We start from the raw sequence: 25,348 nt of genomic DNA, 5'->3' as shown, positions 1-25,348 counted from the left end.
GTACGTAATTTTGGCCTCCCTCTCAGCAGGTGTGAAAAAGGCCACCATTTTGGACCGGTAGCGAGGGTCCAACAAGGTGGACAGCCAAAAGTCATCCCTCTGTCTGATGGTTATTATTCGGCTGTCGCTACGCAAGCAACCGAGCATGCTATGGGCCATTTGTGCCAAGGAATGCGAGGGACTCCCTGCCTCCATCTCCACAGCATACTGCCACGGTGCGTCTGGGTCCTCTGTCTCCTCCTCCTCCTCCTCTACCAGATGCTCCTGCTCCTCCACTCCTGTCCGCTGAGTGGAAAAACCACCCATTTCACTCAATAATTCCTGAGCACAAATGTCCTCCTCTACCTCCTCCTCTTCTTCCTGTCCTGCCCCCACAGGGGTCATGTGGCGTTGAGATCTGTGCGCCACGTCTACCGCACCCTGACCAGCCATTGTTAACAGCATTTGTTCCAGGACGTGCAACAGAGGAATGACGTCGTTCATCCCATAGTCCTGCCGACTCACGAATAGCGTGGCCTCCTCAAAGGGCCTGAGCAAGCAGCAGGTGTCACGCATGAGCTGCCAATGGCTGACATCTAAGTTACACAGGGGAGTACCTTTATCCGCTTGTAACATCAGGAAATCGGTGATGGCCTTTCGCTGCTCGTAAAGGCGGTCTAACATGTGTAGGGTTGAATTCCACCTTGTTGCAACGTCGCAGATCAGGCGATGCTGTGGAATTCCGTTCTGCCGCTGCAGCTCAATGAGGGTGTTCTTTGCGGTGTAGGAATGGCTGAAATGCATGCACAGTTTACGTGACATTTTAAGGATGTCTTGCAGTGGGATGGTGGATTTTAGGAACCGCTTGACAACCAGATTGAACACGTGAGCCATGCATGGCGCATGGCACAACCTTCCTTGACGCAGAGCAGACACCATGTTCTTTCCGTTGTCAGTCAACATGGTTCCGATTTTTAGTTTGCGCGGAGACAGCCATCTGTCGATTTCTCTGTTCATTACACTCAGCAGTTCCTCCCCTGTGTGACTACGTTCGCCAAGGCATACCAGGTGCAGCACAGCGTGACACCGTTGCGCCCTGCACATGTGATATGCCGGTCGGGTAATGGGACTTGGCACGGGGGTGGCGGCTGAGGACACGGCGGAAAAAGAGGTGGTAGAGGCGGACATGCTTGCTGGACCAAGGACGTGCAAACGTGGAGGCAAAAGCGTCGTGACCTGTCCAAGTTGCTGGTGCGGCTGTGCCGGCACCACGTTCACCCAGTGGGCCGTAAATGACATGTACTGTCCCTGACCGTAGTTACAGCTCCACACGTCGGCGCTGCCGTGCACTTTGGCAGAGACCGACATGCTCAAAGACTGGCCCACCATCTCTTCTACATGTGAATGCAGGGCTGGCACTGCCTTTTGGGCAAAGAAATGACGGCTTGGCACTCTCCACCGCGGCGCGGCACAAGCCATCATTTCTCGGAAAGGTGCTGAGTCCACCAGTTGGAAAGGGAGGGACTGCAGCACCAGCAACTTGGACAGGAGGACGTTCAGCTTTTGCACCGTCGGGTGCGTGCTCGCAAACTGTTGTCTCTTGGATACGGATTCCAAGAAAGACTGTTGACGGAATCCGAGAAGAGGAGTAGCAGGAGAAGGAGCATCTGAACGAGCGGAAGATGCCAATGAGCGACAACTCCCCTCAGCAGAGGTGTTGGAGCCTTGACTGGCTGATAGAGGGCGATTGACGACGTCGGGTGACGGAGCAAGTAACGGAGCGGGTGATGGAGCGGGGGCTGGGGCAGGCAGAACCGCCGTATGTTTATCACGGTTTTCCCAGGCCACCGAATGGTGACGCTGCATATGCTGACGCAACGCTGTAGTCCCAACATGGGCCCCCTGGCCACGCTTGCATTTCTGGCCACATAGTCGACATACGGCTACGTTTACTTCCTCGGGCGGCTTGAGGAAAAATTGCCACACCACCGAGTAGGAAACTTTGCCCCCGCTACTCTTCACTGGCTGACTGCTACTTCCTCCGTGCGCACCGGCACCACTACTGGCCGTGGTGGTAGGCTGCAGTGGAGCTGGTGCTCTACTCCGTGGACGTTTGGCTCCACTGACACTGATGCGACCCTGCTGCTGTCTCCTGGGCAACCCACCGACTGTTTTGCTCGCTGCCAAGCTGCCACCCTCTTCTCCTGATGATGCGGAAGAAATTGCCTGATGACGACGAGGCTGCCAAGTGCGATCAACCTCCTCATCATCAAGTAGGGTCTCCGCCTCACTACTAGCCCCCTCGGCTGCGTCTGGGTCAGGAGACAGACCTGTCTCTAGACCGGCTACCGAGCCACTCTCCTCGCCAGTACTTGTTCGCTTGGCTGCTGAAAAGGCCGATGTCTCCCCCCGTTCCTGACCGCCCTCTGTTAGCTCTTCCTCACTGTACAGTGGGGCTGAGCCCACAGCATGCGATACTTCGCTTGGTGAGGGAACAGCAAAGGACAGGGGCAGGTAGAGGACACGTGATTTCAGTGGGCTTGCTCCCGGGCCATGCCAACTAACGGTTGTGTCTGACGTACCCACCGACCGTTGGCTGTAGGTGTCAGAGGTGACCTGGGAAGAGGAAGACGACCGAGCCAACCAATCAATGACGGCAGGGTTGTCGGTGGAGACACGACCGCTGGATGACACCGGGAGCACTGGCCTCTGGCTGCGAATACTGCTGCCTCGACCCCTTCCTCTGCTGCCACGTCTGCTCGCTCCTAAAACATTGCCTCCTCTGCCACTCCTCTGCATGTTGTCTGACATACTATTTAATTCAACGATTAGGTGTCCCTGAGTAACAATTCTCTGGCACTCAGTAACAATTCTGTCTGTCCCTGAGTATGAATTCTGTGGCCCTGAGTAACAATTATGTGTCTGTGCGAGTAACAATTCTGTGTCTGTGCGAGTAACAATTCTGTGTCTGTGCAAGTAACAATTTTGTGTCTGTGCGAGTAACAATTCTCTGGCACTCAGTAACAATTCTGTCTGTCCCTGAGTAACAATTCTCTGGCACTCAGTAACAATTCTGTCTGTCCCTGAGTATGAATTCTGTGGCCCTGAGTAACAATTCTGTGTCTGTGCGAGTAACAATTCTGTGTCTGTGCAAGTAACAATTTTGTGTCTGTGCGAGTAACAATTCTCTGGCACTCAGTAACAATTCTGTCTGTCCCTGAGTAACAATTCTCTGGCACTCAGTAACAATTCTGTCTGTCCCTGAGTATGAATTCTGTGGCCCTGAGTAACAATTCTGTGTCTGTGCGAGTAACAATTCTGTGTCTGTGCAAGTAACAATTTTGTGTCTGTGCGAGTAACAATTCTCTGGCACTCAGTAACAATTCTGTCTGTCCCTGAGTAACAATTCTCTGGCACTCAGTAACAATTCTGTCTGTCCCTGAGTAACAATTCTCTGGCACTCAGTAACAATTCTGTCTATCCCTGAGTATGAATTCTGTGGCCCTGAGTAACAATTCTGTGTCTGTGCGAGTAACAATTCTGTGTCTGTGCAAGTAACAATTTTGTGTCTGTGCGAGTAACAATTCTCTGGCACTCAGTAACAATTCTGTCTGTCCCTGAGTAACAATTCTCTGGCACTCAGTAACAATTCTGTCTGTCCCTGAGTAACAATTCTCTGGCACTCAGTAACAATTCTGTCTGTCCCTGAGTAACAATTCTCTGGCACTCAGTAACAATTCTGTCTGTCCCTGAGTAACAATTCTCTGGCACTCAGTAACAATTCTGTCTGTCCCTGAGTATGAATTCTGTGGCCCTGAGTAACAATTCTGTGTCTGTGCGAGTAACAATTCTGTGTCTGTGCAAGTAACAATTTTGTGTCTGTGCGAGTAACAATTCTCTGGCACTCAGTAACAATTCTGTCTGTCCCTGAGTAACAATTCTCTGGCACTCAGTAACAATTCTGTCTGTCCCTGAGTAACAATTCTCTGGCACTCAGTAACAATTCTGTCTATCCCTGAGTATGAATTCTGTGGCCCTGAGTAACAATTCTGTGTCTGTGCGAGTAACAATTCTGTGTCTGTGCAAGTAACAATTTTGTGTCTGTGCGAGTAACAATTCTCTGGCACTCAGTAACAATTCTGTCTGTCCCTGAGTAACAATTCTCTGGCACTCAGTAACAATTCTGTCTGTCCCTGAGTAACAATTCTCTGGCACTCAGTAACAATTCTGTCTGTCCCTGAGTAACAATTCTCTGGCACTCAGTAACAATTCTGTCTGTCCCTGAGTAACAATTCTCTGGCACTCAGTAACAATTCTGTCTGTCCCTGAGTATGAATTCTGTGGCCCTGAGTAACAATTCTGTGTCTGTGCGAGTAACAATTCTGTGTCTGTGCAAGTAACAATTTTGTGTCTGTGCGAGTAACAATTCTCTGGCACTCAGTAACAATTCTGTCTGTCCCTGAGTAACAATTCTCTGGCACTCAGTAACAATTCTGTCTGTCCCTGAGTAACAATTCTCTGGCACTCAGTAACAATTCTGTCTGTCCCTGAGTATGAATTCTGTGGCCCTGAGTAACAATTCTGTGTCTGTGCGAGTAACAATTCTGTGTCTGTGCAAGTAACAATTTTGTGTCTGTGCGAGTAACAATTCTCTGGCACTCAGTAACAATTCTGTCTGTCCCTGAGTAACAATTCTCTGGCACTCAGTAACAATTCTGTCTGTCCCTGAGTAACAATTCTCTGGCACTCAGTAACAATTCTGTCTGTCCCTGAGTATGAATTCTGTGGCCCTGAGTAACAATTCTGTGTCTGTGCGAGTAACAATTCTGTGTCTGTGCAAGTAACAATTTTGTGTCTGTGCGAGTAACAATTCTCTGGCACTCAGTAACAATTCTGTCTGTCCCTGAGTAACAATTCTCTGGCACTCAGTAACAATTCTGTCTGTCCCTGAGTAACAATTCTCTGGCACTCAGTAACAATTCTGTCTATCCCTGAGTATGAATTCTGTGGCCCTGAGTAACAATTCTGTGTCTGTGCGAGTAACAATTCTGTGTCTGTGCAAGTAACAATTTTGTGTCTGTGCGAGTAACAATTCTCTGGCACTCAGTAACAATTCTGTCTGTCCCTGAGTAACAATTCTCTGGCACTCAGTAACAATTCTGTCTGTCCCTGAGTAACAATTCTCTGGCACTCAGTAACAATTCTGTCTGTCCCTGAGTAACAATTCTCTGGCACTCAGTAACAATTCTGTCTGTCCCTGAGTAACAATTCTCTGGCACTCAGTAACAATTCTGTCTGTCCCTGAGTATGAATTCTGTGGCCCTGAGTAACAATTCTGTGTCTGTGCAAGTAACAATTCTGTGTCTGTGCAAGTAACAATTTTGTGTCTGTGCGAGTAACAATTCTCTGGCACTCAGTAACAATTCTGTCTGTCCCTGAGTAACAATTCTCTGGCACTCAGTAACAATTCTGTCTGTCCCTGAGTAACAATTCTCTGGCACTCAGTAACAATTCTGTCTGTCCCTGAGTAACAATTCTCTGGCACTCAGTAACAATTCTGTCTGTCCCTGAGTAACAATTCTCTGGCACTCAGTAACAATTCTGTCTGTCCCTGAGTATGAATTCTGTGGCCCTGAGTAACAATTCTGTGTCTGTGCAAGTAACAATTTTGTGTCTGTGCGAGTAACAATTCTCTGGCACTCAGTAACAATTCTGTCTGTCCCTGAGTAACAATTCTCTGGCACTCAGTAACAATTCTGTCTGTCCCTGAGTAACAATTCTCTGGCACTCAGTAACAATTCTGTCTGTCCCTGAGTATGAATTCTGTGGCCCTGAGTAACAATTCTGTGTCTGTGCGAGTAACAATTCTGTGTCTGTGCAAGTAACAATTTTGTGTCTGTGCGAGTAACAATTCTCTGGCACTCAGTAACAATTCTGTCTGTCCCTGAGTAACAATTCTCTGGCACTCAGTAACAATTCTGTCTGTCCCTGAGTAACAATTCTCTGGCACTCAGTAACAATTCTGTCTGTCCCTGAGTAACAATTCTCTGGCACTCAGTAACAATTCTGTCTGTCCCTGAGTAACAATTCTCTGGCACTCAGTAACAATTCTGTCTGTCCCTGAGTAACAATTCTCTGGCACTCAGTAACAATTCTGTCTGTCCCTGAGTAACAATTCTCTGGCACTCAGTAACAATTCTGTCTGTCCCTGAGTAACAATTCTGTCTGTCCCTGAGAATGAATTCTGTGGCCCTGAGTAAGAATTCTCTGGCACTCAGTAACAATTCTGTCTGTCCCTGAGTAACAATTCTCTGGCACTCAGTAACAATTCTGTCTGTCCCTGAGTAAAAATTCTGTGGCCCTAATAACGTTTCTGTGGCCCTAAGTAACAATTCTCTGGCACTGAGTAACAATTCTGTCTGTCCCTGAGTATGAATTCTGTGGCCCTAACTAGCGTTTCTTTGTCCCTAAATAACGATTCTGTGGCCCTCATTAACAAGTCTGTGTCCCTGAGTAATGGTTCTCTGTCCCTAAGTAACTTCTCTCTGTCCCCAATTCTCGTTTCTGTGGCCCTAACTCTGTCCCTGTCCCTAGTACAGAGCGGTCTGCCTCTGTTCAATGACTGCAGGCAAATGAAGATTTCCAAAATGGCCGCTATATATACCTCGACCATTACACAGTGCTGGCTGGCTGGCTGCTGATTGGCTGATGCGATCACATGTCGTTGAGGAATGCATTATGGGGCAGCGCGCCTTGTCTGCGCGCCTTCCCCGACATCCCCGCTCCGTCGCCGCACATGTCAGCCGCCATTTTCGGAAAAATTTCGATTCGCGCGTCCGAATTAGGCTGTTTTTCGGATTCGGCACGAATCGAAATTTTTCCGATATTCGACTCGAATTCCACTTCGGATACTTCGATTCGCTCATCTCTAGTCACCAAACTAAAAAGATAATGTTGTTTCATCACCTTAGCAGCTGCTCTTACAACCTCCAACATACACACTTAGGGGAAGGGGGTGAGAAAGGCTAAAGGTGCAACTTGGGAACATATGTGCCACCATCTGCTCCATTATACTATATACAAGGCAGGAAGTGCACTTCCTGCCTTGTATACAGTATACTGGCACATTATATGGCCTAAATTGGCCAACTAATGGGACATTCATATCCAGATTATGACCGGCAAGATTCACTTGCAAATGTAATTGGATTCTCAGGCGTCCTATTATTACTCATTATATATGGTTATGGAACAACCGGTCTTCTACCTGACTCCTATCTCTACTTTATGGGACACTACTGAATGACAGTCATCCAACTCTCACATTCCATACATGGTTTCTTGCCCCATATGTTCCCAAGTTGCACCTTTAGCCTTTCTCTCCCCCTTCCCCTAAGTGTGTATAGAAGTTGTATGAGCAGCTAAGGTGACAAAATAACATTGTCTTTTTAGTTTGGTGAAGTTGTGGTGGTGTGGTCAGCTTCTGTGTGTATACTTGTGCAATGCACATTTGTTTTTGTTTTGTTTTTTAATAAAAGCCCTTTGATAAAGCTGCATGGTCCCACATGAAACTATCTTTGTTCGGGGAACGCTTTTCCCTATGCACATAAGGCTCTTTGGTCACACCTGGATCTATGATGTGTCTATGTACTATGGACTGATAAGTATACTTTTCGTTTATACTTTGACAAGAGGGACTATACTCTTCATTTATGGAATGAAATGTGGCTATCTTCACTGCACTATTCATGAGCTATGTGCCGGCTTTCTGCATCTGCATTATTGATGCTCACCTGCATGGAAGCATACCAGCTTCATGCAGCTTTATGTATGAGGGAGGTATCTGTCTATACATATATGAAAGTGGATTTACATCCATAGGCAGTCTTTACATCCTATTGTCCTCCTCTGGATTACATCATCTGCTCCTTTCCTGACTGGGACACTCTACAACCATACACATGCATTAATGATGGCTCAATGCGATTGATCTAGTGAATCACTATTTGGTCACTTCTATGTCCATCAGTCTATTTTGCTTGACGTCCATTACATTTTGGATCTCTATGGCTTATCCAGCATATCTTCACACAAAATGAGCAATGGCCAGTGAGGAATATATCAATATAGCAGCTGCATTTTAAGTGGCCACTTCCTTTTATCTGCTCTTCTTACTCTCTGTCTGTCCCTCTTCTCTGAGAGCTCTCAGTCCAATCAATAATTATATATTCATAGATTGTAATTACCAATGATTTATATGGATAACATTTGATTAATTAGATCCATGGTTACGACCTTTGACCATAACTTTTTTTTATATTGGGTTAATGTTTATGTGTCATTTTAACCAATAAAGGTTTGCCTTTGCTGTCCATTTTCTCTGTCAATGCTTAGTCACAGATGAGATTACTTTTTTTAGATACTTTGGGTTTGAGATGTTGAGCAAAAGCCATCCTTTATGTGTGGAGTATTTAATAGCTTGAGTCACCAGGCAGAATGGATCTACTGTGCACCACTGAAGGGACTGTGAACAGTCTCAATAAAAACAGAGGTATCAGTAGGCATCTAGTGTGACTTTGGCTGTCTATCGGTCAATGATGTGGAACTTACACTTAAGGAGGAGGATCCAGAAGATTTACCCCCCTTTAATGACCAGGCCGATTTTTGCTATTCAACACTGCTCTATTTCAACTGGTAATTTCCAGTCATGCAAAGCTGTACCTAAATAAAATGTATGTCCTTTTCTTCACACAAATAGAGTTTTCTTTTGGTGGTATTTGATCACTACTGGGTTTTTTATTATTTTATTTTTTGAGTCTCCAGGCAGAATGGATCTACTGTGCACCACTGAAGGGACTGTGAAAAATCTCAATAAAAACAGAGGTATCAATAGGCATCCAGTGTGACTTTGGCTGTCTATCGGTCACTGATGTGGAACTTACACTTAAGGAGGAGGAGTGACTTCCAGGTGCCTTAGCAACAGGGATGAGCGCAGGGATATTCATATCTTAGACCAAACCCACCTGGGTTATCCCACCAGCAGCCTGCCACTGCACACTTCCAATCCTAAGTGACCAAGTCATTCCCTGTCCCACAGCTGTATGTATATATGGCCCTTGTATAGTTGAGGTTGTGGATTGGAGAATGTCTTGGTTGCTTGTGATTGGCGGTGTGCAGTGACAGTTTCCTGGTGGGATAGCTCAGGTGGGTTTGGACTAGATCTGAACACTCTTGAGCGCATCTCTAATTAGCAAGAACTGATTGTGAGTTTCAATGGAGGAGTGAATGGAGTGAAAGGTCTCTTTGGACTCATTGGCTAATAAGAGTAGTGTGCAGTATTTGGACCTTGTAAGCTTCTAGAGGAGTCTACACTATATTGTAAACAGTGCGGCATATAGTAACTATAAAGTTTAATTTATCAGAAGTGTTTGAAGAGTGCATATGATAATAAATAGTGCATTTATATAAGCTACATTTGCTACTGGTATATATTATTACTTATTACTGTGTTGTTTCTGGTGGTAAGACATCCCATAACATTTTACTTAGTAGGAGCTGGGGTATCATTTAACACCTATAGCAGATTGACGGCTGGGTGGGACACTCCTCGTTGTGCCTGCGCGTCATATGACGTCCTTTCAAAAGGAGCCGCTCATGTGGCCACAGGGATGCACAGTGCCGTGATCTGTCACCAGCTGTGTCCACGGGACACAGTGGATGACATATCACTACACAGGCTCGTTGCCAGTGTCATGTGACCACTGTGACCAATCACAGCAGATCACATGTCATTTGTATACAATAGATGGCTTCCTGTCATGCCATCCATTGTATACAATTGTCTTGTTAGCTGTGATTGGTCAAAACAGTCACATGGTACAGACAGGGCCAATCACACCCCATCTGTGACATGTGATGAGCTTTGCCCAATCACAGCTAATCACAACAAAAGACTGAATGAATCAGTTTCATTCAGTAATAATGAATGCACATATCAATGAAATACATTGGTATTAGCAATCATAATGTGTAAAAAAAAAAATCCTGATCACTTGCCCAGAGTAGTACAATGTTACTATGGTAACATTGTATTGCTTTGGTCACAGTGGGGTTTATTTACTAAAGCTGGAGAGTCCAAAATCAGACTCCCTTCTGTATAGAAACCAATCAGCTTCTAACCTCAGCTTGTTCAATGAAGCTTTGGCAATGAAACCTGGATGCTGATTGGTTTTTATGCAGAAGGGAGTCTGATTTTGGACTCTCCAGCTTTAGAAAATAAACCCCAGTGTGTTGAAAAAAATAGTAAAAAAAAGAAAAAGAATGTAATAAAGAATAAAAAAAACTTGGAAAAAATACAAATGAAATTATTTTAATTTTTTTACATACTGTCACCAGTCAGTGTCCCTGACCACACCAGTTATATAATAACTCTGTACAGAACTGGCGACAATAAGTAAAATAGAAAAAAAAAAATTTTTTTATTTTCTTAATTCCTACATTTTCCAAAAAATTGGAACAAAAATTACAGCCTCCAAAAAACTCACCATGCCTCTTACTAAATACCTTGGACTGTCTATTTTCCAAAAATGGGTAATTTTTGTACTATCCTGGCTTTTTCGAGCCTCAAGAGATGAGGCGGGCCGTCAGTACATAAGGATTGGTCAATTGTCAGATATATATACCATGGTTTGTGGACTCTATATTTCCTACAGACTAAATAAAATACACTAATTTGGGGTATTTTGACCAAAGAAGTGAAGCAGAATACATTTTGACCTAAGTGTATGAAGAAATGTTATTTTTTTGTTTATTTAGCAAAAAATAAAAACCTCAGTGGTGATTAAATACCAACAAAATAAATCTCTGTTTGTGTGAACAAAATGATAAAAAATTTTATGGGTACAGTGTTGCATGACTGCACAATTGTCATTTAAACTGCAACAACACTGAAAGCTGAAAATTGGCCTGGGCAGAAAGGGGGTAAAACGGCCCGGCATTGAAGTGGTTAAGTGAAAAGATGTGGGGAGACAACACAGACATGTTGTATTTACATAGAACAAAATAGTCACCACGTTCCAAATAATCATTCCCGTTTACCACTTGCCCTCCAGAAGATTTACCCTCCTTTAATGAGCAGGCTGTTTTTTGCTATTTGACACTGCTCTATTTCAGCTGGTAATTTCCAGCCATGCAAAGCTGTACCCAAACAAAATGTATGTCCTTTTTTTCACACAAATAGAGTTTTCTTTTGGTGGTATTTGATCACTACTGGATTTTTTATGATAAAAATGAAAAAAGACAGAAAAGTTTGAAAAAAAACAGTTATAAAAAATATCCAGTAAACTGAAAGCTAGTCATAAATTTAGGCCAAAATGTATTCTGCTACATGTTTTTGGTAAAAAAAAATCACAATACGTGTATAGCAATTTGTTTGAAATTTATAGCGTCTACAAACTATGGTGTATTTATTGGAGTTTACGTAACTTTTACTTGTGACTGCCTACTACATTTCTTGAGGTGCTAAAAATGCCAGGGCAGTACAACCCCCCCAAATGACCCCTTTTTGGAAAGTAGACACCCCAAGGAATTTGCTGAGAGGCATGTTGAGTCCATGGAAGATTTTATTTTTTGCCACAGATTTTTGGAAAATGACAAAACATTTTTCTTTTTTACTCAAAGTTGTCACTTAAATGATATATTGCTCATGCATGCCATGGGTATATATGGTGAATTAAGGTTGGTTTTTTAATTAATTATTTTGCTTTTTTTAATTTTTACACTTTTTCTTTAATTTTTGTATCACTTTTATTGTTATCACAAGGAATGTAAATATCCCCTGTGATAACATGCGCATGCACATCCTGAAATAGAAAGTGATGTAATTGCCCAGAGCCACCACTCACCCACACATTGTGGACAGGCTAACAGCAAGTAGCTAAAAAAAAATTTTAAATATTTATATTTTTGGAAACATTATTTTCTTCATTTTTAAAAAAAATATTTTCATCAGAGTAGTACAATGTTACCATAGTAACATTGTACTACTCTGAGGGGATGATCAGGGATTTTTTTTTTTACACTTTGCATTGCAGGAGCAATAAAGATTATTAAAAATATAGCATGTAGTGCAGAGCTAGACGAGATGTGGAATATAAAATCAATATAGTAAAACATGTACACCTGAAGGTAAAATCTCACAATAAAATTGCTAGTAAAGCACTTGAGTCATAAAACTGAAATTATAAATACAGTCCCATAAAGATGTAGAATATGTGAGAATATCCCAAATAACCATGCACTGTATATAAATAATGTTCAGTATAGGTGCAGGAAAATAATACTGGATAGGTGACTCTAATAATCCCAGTGAAGCAGGTAATCCAGTGACATGCAGGACAATGGTAAAATGGCACTATCACCAGAAGCGCAATTTACATGCGCATTATATATCAATTGGCCAGAGGTCCCCTCTATCCTGGATCAGGATGCAGCCTGGTAGGGATAACCTCTACCATGGATTGGGGCGGTAGGATGTCACTCTGTCACTTAAGGATCAGCTGCTATGGAGTCTGATATGGATCTCTCTCCTCTGGGCCCTGGGATGGTCACTTGGGATCCTGGGGGATTAAGTGCAACCCATTGGACCCATAGTCCCATAGTTTCAGCATATCTTTTCCACGCTGTGCCTCTTTAAGAAGCTCTTCCACTGCTTTCATATGTACTGTACATACTCCCCCTGACAATGTGACCCTGTACAGTTCAGCACTTCAGATCATGTTATGCCCTCTATACACCTGGCACCATGTATTTAATAGACGTATATAGTAATAATCGCTCCTTACCGCTTGGCAGATAGAAAGTGGTTAAAAAAAAGTATAGTATAACAATATTTTTCACAACTCAAATCACACAGTATACATAAATTGTAATGTGAAATTGATCCCAATTGACAAAAACATCTGCGCAAACGCAGTGTCCAAATGACCAAACAAAAGACACTATTCTCTACCACACTTCATATCACACAATATATATTTATATATATATATATAGAGAGAGAGAGAGAGAGAGAGAGAGAGACTATAATATAAAAATAATATCATTCCTAATTGACAATAATAGATGCTCATGCTCGGTAATAAAAGTACCCAGAAGGAGAGAAAAAAACACCAACCCTCTGAAACATACGCAGAAAAAATAAACCCTGAATTATAATTATCAGCTTAATCACTTGGTTTAGGATCGGAATCAGAAAATGTATTGTCATTTTACAATTCCAATCATAAAATTAAATACAGTTGTAGCTCCCTCACATTAAAAAAAGGAATTCCACCCTCATCATAAAAACACCCAAAACACATGCATAACGTAATAAAAACATGACTCCCAATCCATTTATTTCACAAGAACTCTAGCGTTCAAGAGCTGCACAAATTGAAGAAAGAAGCTATTCGGCAACCTGGTGGTACCAGAGCCAATACTCCTATACCACCTACCAGATGGTAGCAATGTATACAGACCATTACCAGGATGTGAAGTATCTTCCAATATAATAATCATTCTCTGAAGACACCTCCACTCCCCAGTCCATCAATACTTTGTAGACTAACTCCTGCAATAGTCTTCTGTGCAGTTTTTATCACCCACTGCAAGGCATTACTGTCATGAACTGTGCATGATCCTTGCCACAAAGAAATGTGATACGTTAACACAATTTCAATGGCAGCTTTCTAAAAGCTAAAAAGGACCTGCTCCAAAAAGCGTGCCCTCCATAGCTTCCTCAAACAGTACAGTCTCTGGTGAGCCTTGCCCACCAGATGGGATACATGCCCTGTCCATGACAGGTCTCTCCTAATTTTTGTTCCCAGGAAGCATAACTCCTCTACCCTCTCAACCTCCATCCCATTAATCACCACCGGCTCATACCTTATCTCCCATACTTTCCTAAAATCAATAAACATCTCCTTTGTCTTTGTTACATTTAACTGTAACTTGTTCTCCCTGTACCATCCAACTAGACTTTCAATATCCTCGCGATATGCAGACTTGTCGCCGCCCCTTATTTTCCCCACTAACATGGTGTTGTCTGTGAATTTTAACACAGAGTCCTCCTCAAAGTGAGAAACAAAATTATAAGTGTGTAAAGTAAACATAAAAGGGCTTAGCACACATCCCTGTGACACCCCTACTAAGGGATAGCATTGATGAGTAACAATTACCAACTTGTATCCTCTGCTGCCCATGAGCCAGGAAATCCAAAATCCAGAAAAATACAAAGCATTGGGCTCAATCAAAAAAAGTTCCGCTTAGCAACAGGCTTCATTGGCAATATCAAATTAAATGTTGAACTGAAATCAATAAAGAGTGCGAAGGCATAGCTATTCTTATTTTCCAAATGAGAAAACACAGAATGCAATGCCAATGCAATGGCATCCTCCGTAGATCTATTTTCCCTAAAAGCAAACTGGTAGCTATCTAACCCTGGGGGAATATTCTGTTTAACATGATTTAAGATTCATTTCTCAAAGCACTTCATTACAATAAGGGTCAGGGCCACAGGGTGATAATCATTAAGGCAGGTAATACTAGATTTATTTGGGATTGGAACAATTATTGATGATTTCAAGCAAGAGGGCAGCACCCCGTGCTCTAAAGAAACATTAAGGATGTGTGCAAAGATGTGTGCCGATTGAAAGGCACATCTCTTTACAACAATCCCTGGGATGTTATCAGGCTCTGCAGATTTCCACTCATTACCCTCAACAACCCCAAATGCACATCCTGAGAAGACTTTAAGATGCATATCCTCAGATAGTATAGGGAATCTAACAATAATATCCTTATTTTCATGATCGAAACAGGCATAAAACTGATTTTTATTAACAGCCTGTTTTTACAAATCCCATATTCCCAAATCCCCCCCCCCCCCCAAAAAAAAATAAAAATAAAATAAATAAAACCAGTGTAATCTGGAAACCCCAGATGCAATTTTTTTACAGCCAATGCTATTATAAGTGTCATTCAAGCGTATCAATCCATGTTGATGCATCATTATAAAATATATAAAGTATAAAAAATATATAAGAGTATAAAAAATTGTTTTTTTCTCCCAGCAATAGTTGTTAATTATGCTGCATAAAACATAGCATATGACACCTTCATCTCCTACAGACTTTTTTAATTTCTTGGAACTTAACCTTTTTTATTTCATCTTAGACAAATCTCGATATAAAAATATCTCTGCACCATTTATTGTAATATCCTTGAGACAGTGTGCATGATTGGTATCGCTTTCTGTAATAGTAATCAATTTATCTGTGATTAGTTCTAGCATTCTCCCATGTGGAGGGGGACAGGTTGCTAAAGCCAGGAGCCAAGATGTGCGCTATCACCTCCACCTGCTAAAAGCAATTGTAGTGATATCACGGAAGCATGGTGACCTCATTTCTGGTCTGAAGCTACAGCTGAAAGATGCCGTTTTGGTACACTTTGTTTTATCCAGCATATTCTTTATGGGTCTTTTGATCTTTTACCTGAATAAACATTATTACACTTTAGGAAGTCTCATTTAATAATAATAATACTGAAGATTTTTTCACATTTTTCAGTTATTATCTGGACACTATTGTTATTACTATTGATTTATTTTAGATTTCAATGTATTTTGTCACTTGTAGTATTGACTTCATTTTTATGTGTTTAGTGGGCTGGCGGGTGTATACATCATATCAAATACCTTTTTGGTACCTTTTTTGTGTTTACTTACCTGTTGTTATTTATCAGTGGATACCAGCGGCAGACTGACCATTTGGAAACTTGGGCAGTGCCCGAGGGCCCGGGGTCAGTAGGGGGCCCCATGAGATGCCTCTGGTACCTTTTTCGTAGGCTTTTTTGAATTTGGGCAAGGACACAGGGGCCCTATGATCCCCAATACCTGGGGGCCCCATGAGTTGTCAGTCCGCCCCTGGTGGGTACACGTTAATTTAAGCAGGGCAGCACTATGTTCTTTATGATACCTCTACCTGCTGTGTCATCAAAGCACACTGACAGCATTACTTTAAACATGTCATTTTTCTGTAAACTTTAATGAACCAGTGAATTGTTTCTGAATATCCAAAACTTGACCAAGTACCCTCAGAGCAGTTTACTATGGTAGAACACAAGTGGGATTAGATATGTACTAGTTACTAAGCAAGTCCTTACAGGCTCTTAGACAACATTCATGTAATGCCCTTACCCAACTTTAGGGGCAATTATATTAAATAGTCCCAGTACTAGATGTTTTATTTTAACTGCTGTCATGTGTTACGTAAAAAGAGGGTGAGAGTAATTTCAGGATATATTTAAAATTCAGAAATCCAAATTCATGAGATAGGAGAGAATCTAAAGGAGTGTGGCTGCTACAGTACAGTGGATCTTTCCATAGCAAACCAACAGAATAAAATTCATCACAGTATTTTTCCAAAAATCGTTTTACTTTTATTTTCAATGTCCATTGCAAGCAGGCGTTGTTAAGACAAGTTAAACTTGAGAGTGCAATAGGACTTGCAATAAGTACAGGAAACCTTGAAACGTATCAATTTTATGTGTAAAAATTGCAGGAATAGGACATAAGGTATTCTTAAATAGATTTTATATTATTGGGTTTTTTTTATACAGGTTTTAGTGTTCTGGTAGGGGGAGGTGTGCATGTAAAGTGCAGAACTGCTGCTTGGTGTACAACTTTTCAGTAGGTGCTAGCTTACAGCAAACCATTTACCGAAGAGCAAAAAAGTCAAATTTGCTGCCAAGTACATCAAGATGCAGAATGACCAAGCAGCTGAAAAATCTGCTCTGCAAACAATTTGGTAAATGAATAGTATAATAGGAAAGTGCTAGAAAGCAGAAGGCTAGAAGCAGTTTATTTAACAAGCTTCAGGTTTGCTGTCAAGTAGAGCCAAATGCAGAATGGCCAAGTGGTTGGCAGTCTGCTATTCAGGGAAATTAACAAATGACTAGCACTGTGGTGGACAGTGTCAGTGTCACAGGGATTTTATTTCATCACAGTAGACAAACAAATATAAAATTGCATGTGTCAGAATTGCTGACAAGTAAAGAAAGTACATGATGGCTTAGTGAACTGGCAGTGTGTTATGAGAGTGTCAGATGTATGACTGTTTTCTGTCAAAGAGAAAAAAATTAAACAATCTTAGCAATGTAAGTACAAAAATATGAAGACAGTTTGCAAAATGGACTGACAGCTTGATGACTAGTGAGGAAATGCCAGATACAACATTCCACTGGTATTTTTCTATTTATTGTCATGAACTGCAAGTCATTTTGCAAAAAAAGTACAGAGGAAGGATCGCAAAACTATATAGGACTGAAAACAAGAAAAAAGTGGAACCTCCCTAATTTAAGGGGAGGTGGTGGGATTTTAAGGGTGCCATTAATGATAAACACAACAAAATACCTAAAATTTACAATTTTTCATTGATCTGTAGAGAAGTTAAAATTCATGAAAAACACTTGTGATTTGAAACATCAATATAATAGTTGTTACTCATTCGATCACTATCCAGGTGTCATGAATATCAACATATAAAGCAAGATATACTCCTGCTCTACCTTCAATGTGACTATGTAATTGATATGTCATATGATGTACACTGTGTTCCAAATTATTATGCACATTATATTTTTCTCATTTGCCTAAATAATTGATGTAAATAACAGTCAGCATAATTCTCATGTTATCAATTATTAGGAGTACAATTCAAATTTTATTGAACAAACCTCCTAATGATAACAGTATTTATGTTAAACATAAAAAACTTACAATGCACTGTTACAAATTATTACGCACAGTAAGTTTCAAAACACTTTATACAGTCAGGTCCATAAATATTGGGACATCAACACAATTCTAACAATTTTGGCTCTATACACCACCACAATGGATTTGAAATGAAACGAACAAGATGTGCTTTAACTGCAGACTGTCAGCTTTAATTTGAGGGTATTTACATCCAAATCAGGTGAACGATGTAGGAATTACAACAGTTTGCATATGTGCATCCTACTTGTTAAGGGACCAAAAGTAATGGGACAGAATAATAATCATAAATCAAACTTTCACTTTTTAATACTTGGTTGCAAATCCTTTGCAGTCAATTACAGCCTGAAGTCTGGAACGCATAGACATCACCAGACGCTGGGTTTCATCCCTGGTGATGCTCTGATAGGCCTCTACTGCAACTGTCTTCAGTTCCTGCTTGTTCTTGGGGCATTTTCCCTTCAGTTTTGTCTTCAGCAAGTGAAATGCATGCTCATTCGGATTCAGGGCAGGTGATTGACTTGGCCATTGCATAACATTCCACTTCTTTCCCTTAAAAAACTCTTTGGTTGCTTTTGTAGTATGCTTTGGATCATTGTCCATCTGCACTGTGAAGCGGTGTCCAATGAGTTCTGAAGCATTTGGCTGATTATGAGCAGATAATATTCCCCGAAACACTTCAGAATTCATCCTGCTGCTTTTGTCAGCAGTCACATCACCAATAAATACAAGAGAACCAGTTCCATTGGCAGCCATACATGCCCACGCCATGACACTACCACCACCATGCTTCACTGATGAGGTGGTATGCTTAGGATCGTGAGCAGTTCCTTTCCTTCTCCATACTCTTCTCTTCCCATCACTCTGGTACAAGTTGATCTTGGTCTCATCTGTCCATAGGATGTTGTTCCAGAACTGTGAAGGCTTATTTAGATGCCGTTTGGCAAACTCTAATCTGGCCTTCCTGTTTTTGAGGCTCACCAATGGTTTACATCTTGTGGTGAACCCTCTGTGTTCACTCTGGTGAAGTCTTCTCTTGATTGTTGACTTTGACACACATACACCTACCTCCTGGAGAGTGTTCTTGATCTGGCCAACTGTCGTGAAGGGTGTTTTCTTCACCAGGGAAAGAATTCTTCGGTCATCCACCACAGTTGTTTTCCGTGGTCTTCCAGGTCTTTTGGTGTTGCTGAACTTACCGGTGCGTTCCTTCTTTTTACGAATGTTCCAAACAGTTGTTTTGGCCACGCCTAATGTTTTTGCTATCTCTCTAATGGGTTTGTTTTGTTTTTTCAGCCTAATGATGGCTTGCTTCACTGATAGTGACAGCTCTTTGGATCTTATCTTGAGAGTTGACAGCAACAGATTCCAAATGCAAATAGCACACTTGAAATGAACTCTGGACCTTTTATCTGCTCATTGTGATTGGGATAATGAGGGAATAACACACACCTGGCCATGGAACAGCTGAGAAGCCAATTGTCCCATTACTTTTGGTCCCTTAACAAGTGGGAGGCACATATGCAAACTGTTGTAATTCCTTCACCGTTCACCTGATTTGGATGTAAATACCCTCAAATTAAAGCTGACAGTCTGCAGTTAAAGCACATCTTGTTCGTTTCATTTCAAATCCATTGTGGTGGTGTATACAGCCAAAAATGTTAGAATTGTGTTGACGTCCCAATATTTATGGACCTGACTGTAGGTTGTAAAGAACTGAAAATTGTCATTTGTTGTGTTTGCAGCATATTTACTGAAATCAAAAGCTATTTCAATCAAACTTTTAACATTTTAACTTTTTAAACATTTTAACAGGTCACGTTACATTTTAACATAGGACCCATTATTTGATAGCAGCTTCACAAGTCTTGCATCCATTGAACTTGTGAGTTTTTGGACAGTTTCTGCTTGAATTTGTTTGCAAGATGTCAGAATAGCCTCCCGGAGCTGCTGTTTGGATGCAAACTGCCTTCCACCCTCATAGATCTTTTGCTTGAGGATGCTCAAAAGGTTCTCAATAGGATTGAGGTCAGGGGAGGATGGAGGCCACACCATGACCTTCTCTCCTTTTATCCCATAACAGCCATTGAAGCAGAGGTATTCTTTGCAGCATGAGATGGTGCATTGTCATGCATGAAGATGATTTTATTATGGAAAACAAACATAGTTCTTTCTTCTGTACCAGGGAAAAAGTGGTCAGTCATAAACTCCACATACTTTGCAGAGGTCATCTTGACACCTTCGGGGACCCTAAAGGGGCCGACCAGCTCTGTTCTCATGATTCCGGCCCAAAACATGACTCCACCACCACCACCACTTTGGTGACGTCGCAGCCTTGTTGGAACAGGGTGGCCGTCCACCAACCATCCACTACTCCATCCACCTGGACAATCCAGGGTTGCACTGCACTCATCAGTGAACAGGACTGTTTGAAAATTAGTCTTCATGTATTTTTCTGCCCAATGCAGCTGTTTCTGCTTGTGAGCATTGGTTAGTGGTGGCCGAATAAAAGGTTTATGCACAGTTGCAAGACTCTGGAGGACTCTACACCTTGATGTCCATGGGACTCCAGAGGCACCAGCAGCTTCAAATATCTGTTTGCTGCTATGTAATGGTATTTTAGCAGCTGCTCTCTTGATCCGATGCATGGATCTGGCAGAAATCTTCCTCAATGTGCCTTTATCTGCATGAACCCGTCTGTGCTCTGAATCAGCCACAAATCTCTTAATAGTGCGATGATCACGCTTTAAGTTTTCGTGAAATATCTAATGTTTTTATACCTCGTCCAAGGCATTGAACTATTTCACTCTTTTTGGCAGCAGAGAGATCCTTTTTCTTCCCCATATTGCTTGAAAATGGTGCTCTGCTTAATAATGTGGAACACCCTCCTTTAGTAGTTTTTCCTTAAATTGGGCTCTCCGGCCAATCTAATTATCACAGGTGTCCGAGATTGTTTTCAGTGATCAAAAGAGCCCTGAGAAACAACGCCATCCATTAAACTGAAAAACAAAATATTTAATCTTTGTGACACTTAAATAGAATTTGCATAATAATTTGGAATGCTGTGTATAGTGAGCTGCTACTATCATCAAAATTTTGTTCCCACAACATAATCATAAATAAACCAATGAACTTAATGCTGCGCTGCCAATGCAAAAAAAATGTAAATAACAATCAAAAAATTTAAAACAATGAAAAAACAATAAATTAAATCATCAAATGTGTATAATATCATGCATAAATCATAGAATATATATGTTAAAAAAACACAATGTCCGTAAAGCAGGTCCGTGCAATTTGAATAAAAGCAGTGAACGTGGATAAGGTTTTACATCAACTTTCTTCACAATTCCTGCGAGAAATGCTATGGAATTGTGAAGGAAGTTGATGTAAAACCTTATCCACATTCACTGCTTTTATTCAAATTGCACGGACTTGCTTTCATGGACATTGTGTTTTTTATCATATCAATACTTTGAGTTATGCACGTTATTATTCACATTTGATGATTTCATTTGTTTTTTCATTGTTTTCAAATTTTTGATTATTTGTTACTTACGTTTTCAAATTAGCAGCGTAGCATTAATTTCATTGATTAATTTATGAATCTCAACATGTTTCGCCCATTCCTGGCTTCTTCATGAAATAATTTACATCAACACCTGAGGTAGACAAATTCATATTCATTACAAAAATTAATATTGAACACATTTACTACATTATATATGCATTCCAAAAAAAAAAAATACAAAAAAAAATACAAAAAAATAACCATACATAAGAAAAAACATTCAGAAGGTTGATGGAGAGCATCTTACCAAACACATTTTTTATCAAATGAGCTGGAAACTGTTGAAGATGAATAATGAATATATTTGATATAGATTTTTTTTTATTTTATAGTTCAACCCATCTTGTGTACCTCTCCTGCAGCCAACATATACATTGCTTTGTCCTGGCTGTATAGGAGATTTCCTGTTTGATCGCCTTCTCTGATCAATTTCCATTTATACCAGCGAATACCTCTTTCTGAATTTTTGAATGGTTTCCAGCTCATTTGATAAAAATTTGTTTGGTAAGATGAACTCCATTAACCTTCGGAATATACAATACTTATATATGTGTGGTTATTTTTTGTTTTTTTTATTTTTTGGAATTGTCAAGGTCCTACCTTTCTTCAGAGCTTGTGCATCTCCATGAGCTGGCATCCATCTTGGTTTTCTGCAAAGCATGGTGGGAACCTTTATGCCTTCAGGCTTCTGCGGCTCCTCCTCAGAAGGGTGTGGTTGAGCACATTTAAACCTGATGTCTGCAAGTGTGCGCTGCACTTGTGTCCTGTATGTTGCCCTGTTGCAAGCTCTTGTGTTGTTCCCATTGCTCTCCTGGTAACCGACTCGGCTTGGACAAGACTACTCTCTGCGTTAATCCTTTACCTGACCTTCTGTTGCTGAACCCGGCCCGTGACCTGAGTATTCTTTGCCTACAGTCTAGTACTGTCTGCTCCGTTGTTATTGACCCGGCTTGTCTGATTACTCTACTCGTGTTCCCATCTAGCTCCCACCAGCTGTACGCCATTGGCGGCAGTCGTTATCGCAGCTGGGGTCACTCGGGGGCCGCGACCTGGTCTCAGGCTGCGTCAAGTCCATCCCCACCATCAGGGGCCCTGGTGAAGGGTAGCCTGGGGCTTAGACTCCGCGCCCTGAGGGACTCTGGTCTGTGGGTAGTGGCTGTCGTCAGTCGCAGCGTGACCGTACCATAGGCCTGCCTGCCCATTCCAGCGTTCCTGCCCTGACAGGAATGCATATATAATATAGTAAATTTGTTCAATATTAATTTTTGTAATGAATATGAATTTGTCTACCTCAGGTGTTGATGGAAATTATTTCCTGAAGAAGCCTGGAATGGGCAAAACATGTTGAGATTCATGACACCTGGACAATGATCGAATGAGTAACAACTATTATTGATGTTTCGATTCAAAAGTGTTTTTCATGTTCAATGATTTTATGAATTTTAACTTCTCTATGGATCAATAAAAAATTGTCAATTTGAGGTTTTTTTGTTGTGTTTATCATTAATGGCACCCTAAAAATCCCACCTCCTCTCCTTAATTTAGGGAGGTTCCCCCTTTTTTCTTGTTTTCAGTATATACTATGAGATGTGGCGCTGTTGAGCTCCTCTCTGACCATTTCAACTCTTGTGCTCTTTATATAGGACTGAGATAAATCAGACATCCAGGAGCAAAGTTAACAGGTAAGACATCATAGACAAAGGCACCAACACTAAACCAGAAAATATAAACAGGAACTAATTAAACAGATAGACACAAGTCAGGGTGAATTTTTGAATGTGCCAAATGGTGTGCAAAAGTGCATTAAAGCAGAATTAATCCCAAAACCAAAAATATGTTATTTTGAAGCTTACCAAACATTAGATGTGGTAGTTGCGTCAGTTTTCCTTTCTTTGACTTTTTTTCTCTCAATTTTCACCTAGTGATCTGGCCAGTAACACACCTTCTGTGTTAGCGAGGCTCCACTTTGGAGGAATGGGCACAGAAGGGACAACAGCATTGTTAGTCTGAGAGGAGGGTAGTATTAATTGTATTAGCAGATTTGAATACAAATAACAAATTGAAGCCAAACTCTGGCTAACACTTTATAATCAGATACAGCAAAGATTTTTTTTCTTCTTTTGGGATAAGATCTTGAATGAATAAATACAATCTGATCATTTTAATCACCCCTGTTAGTGGTAAATAGATGGTCTCATCCATGTAAGCTGATACATACTGTTGAAGAGCATGAACATCTGAAAAACAGCAGAGTTGTGAGCTAAATCACCAAATGAAAATAAGAAAAAAAGAAGCTAATACAGCCAACACATCTAAGAATTAGAAAGCTGCAATATAATAAATGTTTGCTTTTGGGTTTAATACTGCTTTAATCCAGACACCTATCAGATGACAATTTACTAAAGTTAAAAGAATGAATTATGCAATTTGATTGTTGGCTATGAATTACTCAAATATATAAACATTGCTCTTTGAATTACCGAATAAACGTCATAGGTTGGCTTAGTCACTGGATACATACCCATGGAATGCTATTTAATACTGCTTTAATTTGACCCTAAGCATGTTAACAAGGGTATAGTATTTAGAATTCATAAGTGAAAAAATGGCAGATAATTTTATCCCAGAATAGTATTCCATTACAGACTGACTGCAAAGTGATAATAAAACAGCAATAAGTTAAAAGCAAGTTAGTGGAAAACACATCTGGAACATATGCTTACCACATGCATCCCTACTGGACTCCTTACAAAATCAAACACACCTTAAAAATGCAATGAACATTTAAAAAAACACAATGGGCTACTGTGCATGGGTCATTGCGTACATCTTAATGAAGCTGACATTGAGTTCATGTTTCAACAAAGGCTAGAAAAAATGACAGACCAACGCTTCTGCCATCTTTGGAGCAGTGATTATCAGTTACCTGACATTTTTCTCCAAAAGCCTCTCTAAAAATACTTTCTTTTTTTCTATTTATTAGGTTCATTTACAAACAAAAATTTAAAAATCCATACACAATATCCTATCATTCAACAATTCCTATTTTCTTTTTTTTTCCCCATACATTATCTCCACACTCCCTTCTCATCCCATCCCCTTGCCCTGCTCTTCCCATATCACCGTCTCTTATATTCCTCTTCTCCTTCAGTTCTTCTATATTACATGTATTCTTACTTTCTCTTCTAATTTGTCTTTTCATATTCCCTTTGCTACCTTTAAATTCACACCATCCCCTCCAAGTTCTTAAAAATGTTTCCATTTTTTCCTATTCACTATGGTATAATTCCTCCGTCCTTTATTCTACTCTAGATATCCAATCCTTTACTCTTGGTATCTCCTGGGCCCGCCAAAACTTTGGGATCAATCCCTTTGCTGCATTTAAAAAATGAAAAGCCATCATACTTTTGTACTGTTTCACTGTTAACTCAGTGTTATGAAATAAACAAGGCCATGGGTCTTTTAAGATTTTAACTCCTGCGATCTCTTGTATTTGTTGTACTATAGCCTGCCAAAACTCCCTTTATCCCACATTCTCTCCAACAAAGTGGTGAGTTCTTTGGTTGTTGTTTATGTGTCACACTAGGTGTAATGTACCATCTTTCCAGACATTTATAATTGTTTTCTACAATTTTCATATCCACCGCCCCATGTGCTAAATTAAATATCTTCCTTTTTTTGCTGTTCATTTAATTGAGTTCCAAATTCCATCTCCCATCTCTCCAAAACACAATGGAGAGGTAGGTCTGGATATTTTAGTAAATATTTTATATATACGATAAATACTGTGTTTTTGTGTAGTACCCGCACTGAGCATTTGTTCAAATTGATGCAGGTCCTTTATTACCCTTACTGGTTGTGGGAGTGCCATTACAAAGTGTCTTAATTGAAAGTATCGCCAATCATCTAATACATAAAATAAATCCTTTTTGTGCTTCAATTCTTGAAAAGAGCATATTTCCCCTCCTTCATAATATCCTTTA

Source organism: Staurois parvus, unplaced genomic scaffold (assembly GCF_062004578.1).
Source record: "Staurois parvus isolate SC_StPar_1 unplaced genomic scaffold, SC_StPar_1.0 ptg000025l, whole genome shotgun sequence".
Taxonomy (NCBI): Eukaryota; Metazoa; Chordata; class Amphibia; order Anura; family Ranidae; genus Staurois; species Staurois parvus.
This window is presented reverse-complemented; position numbering follows the sequence as displayed.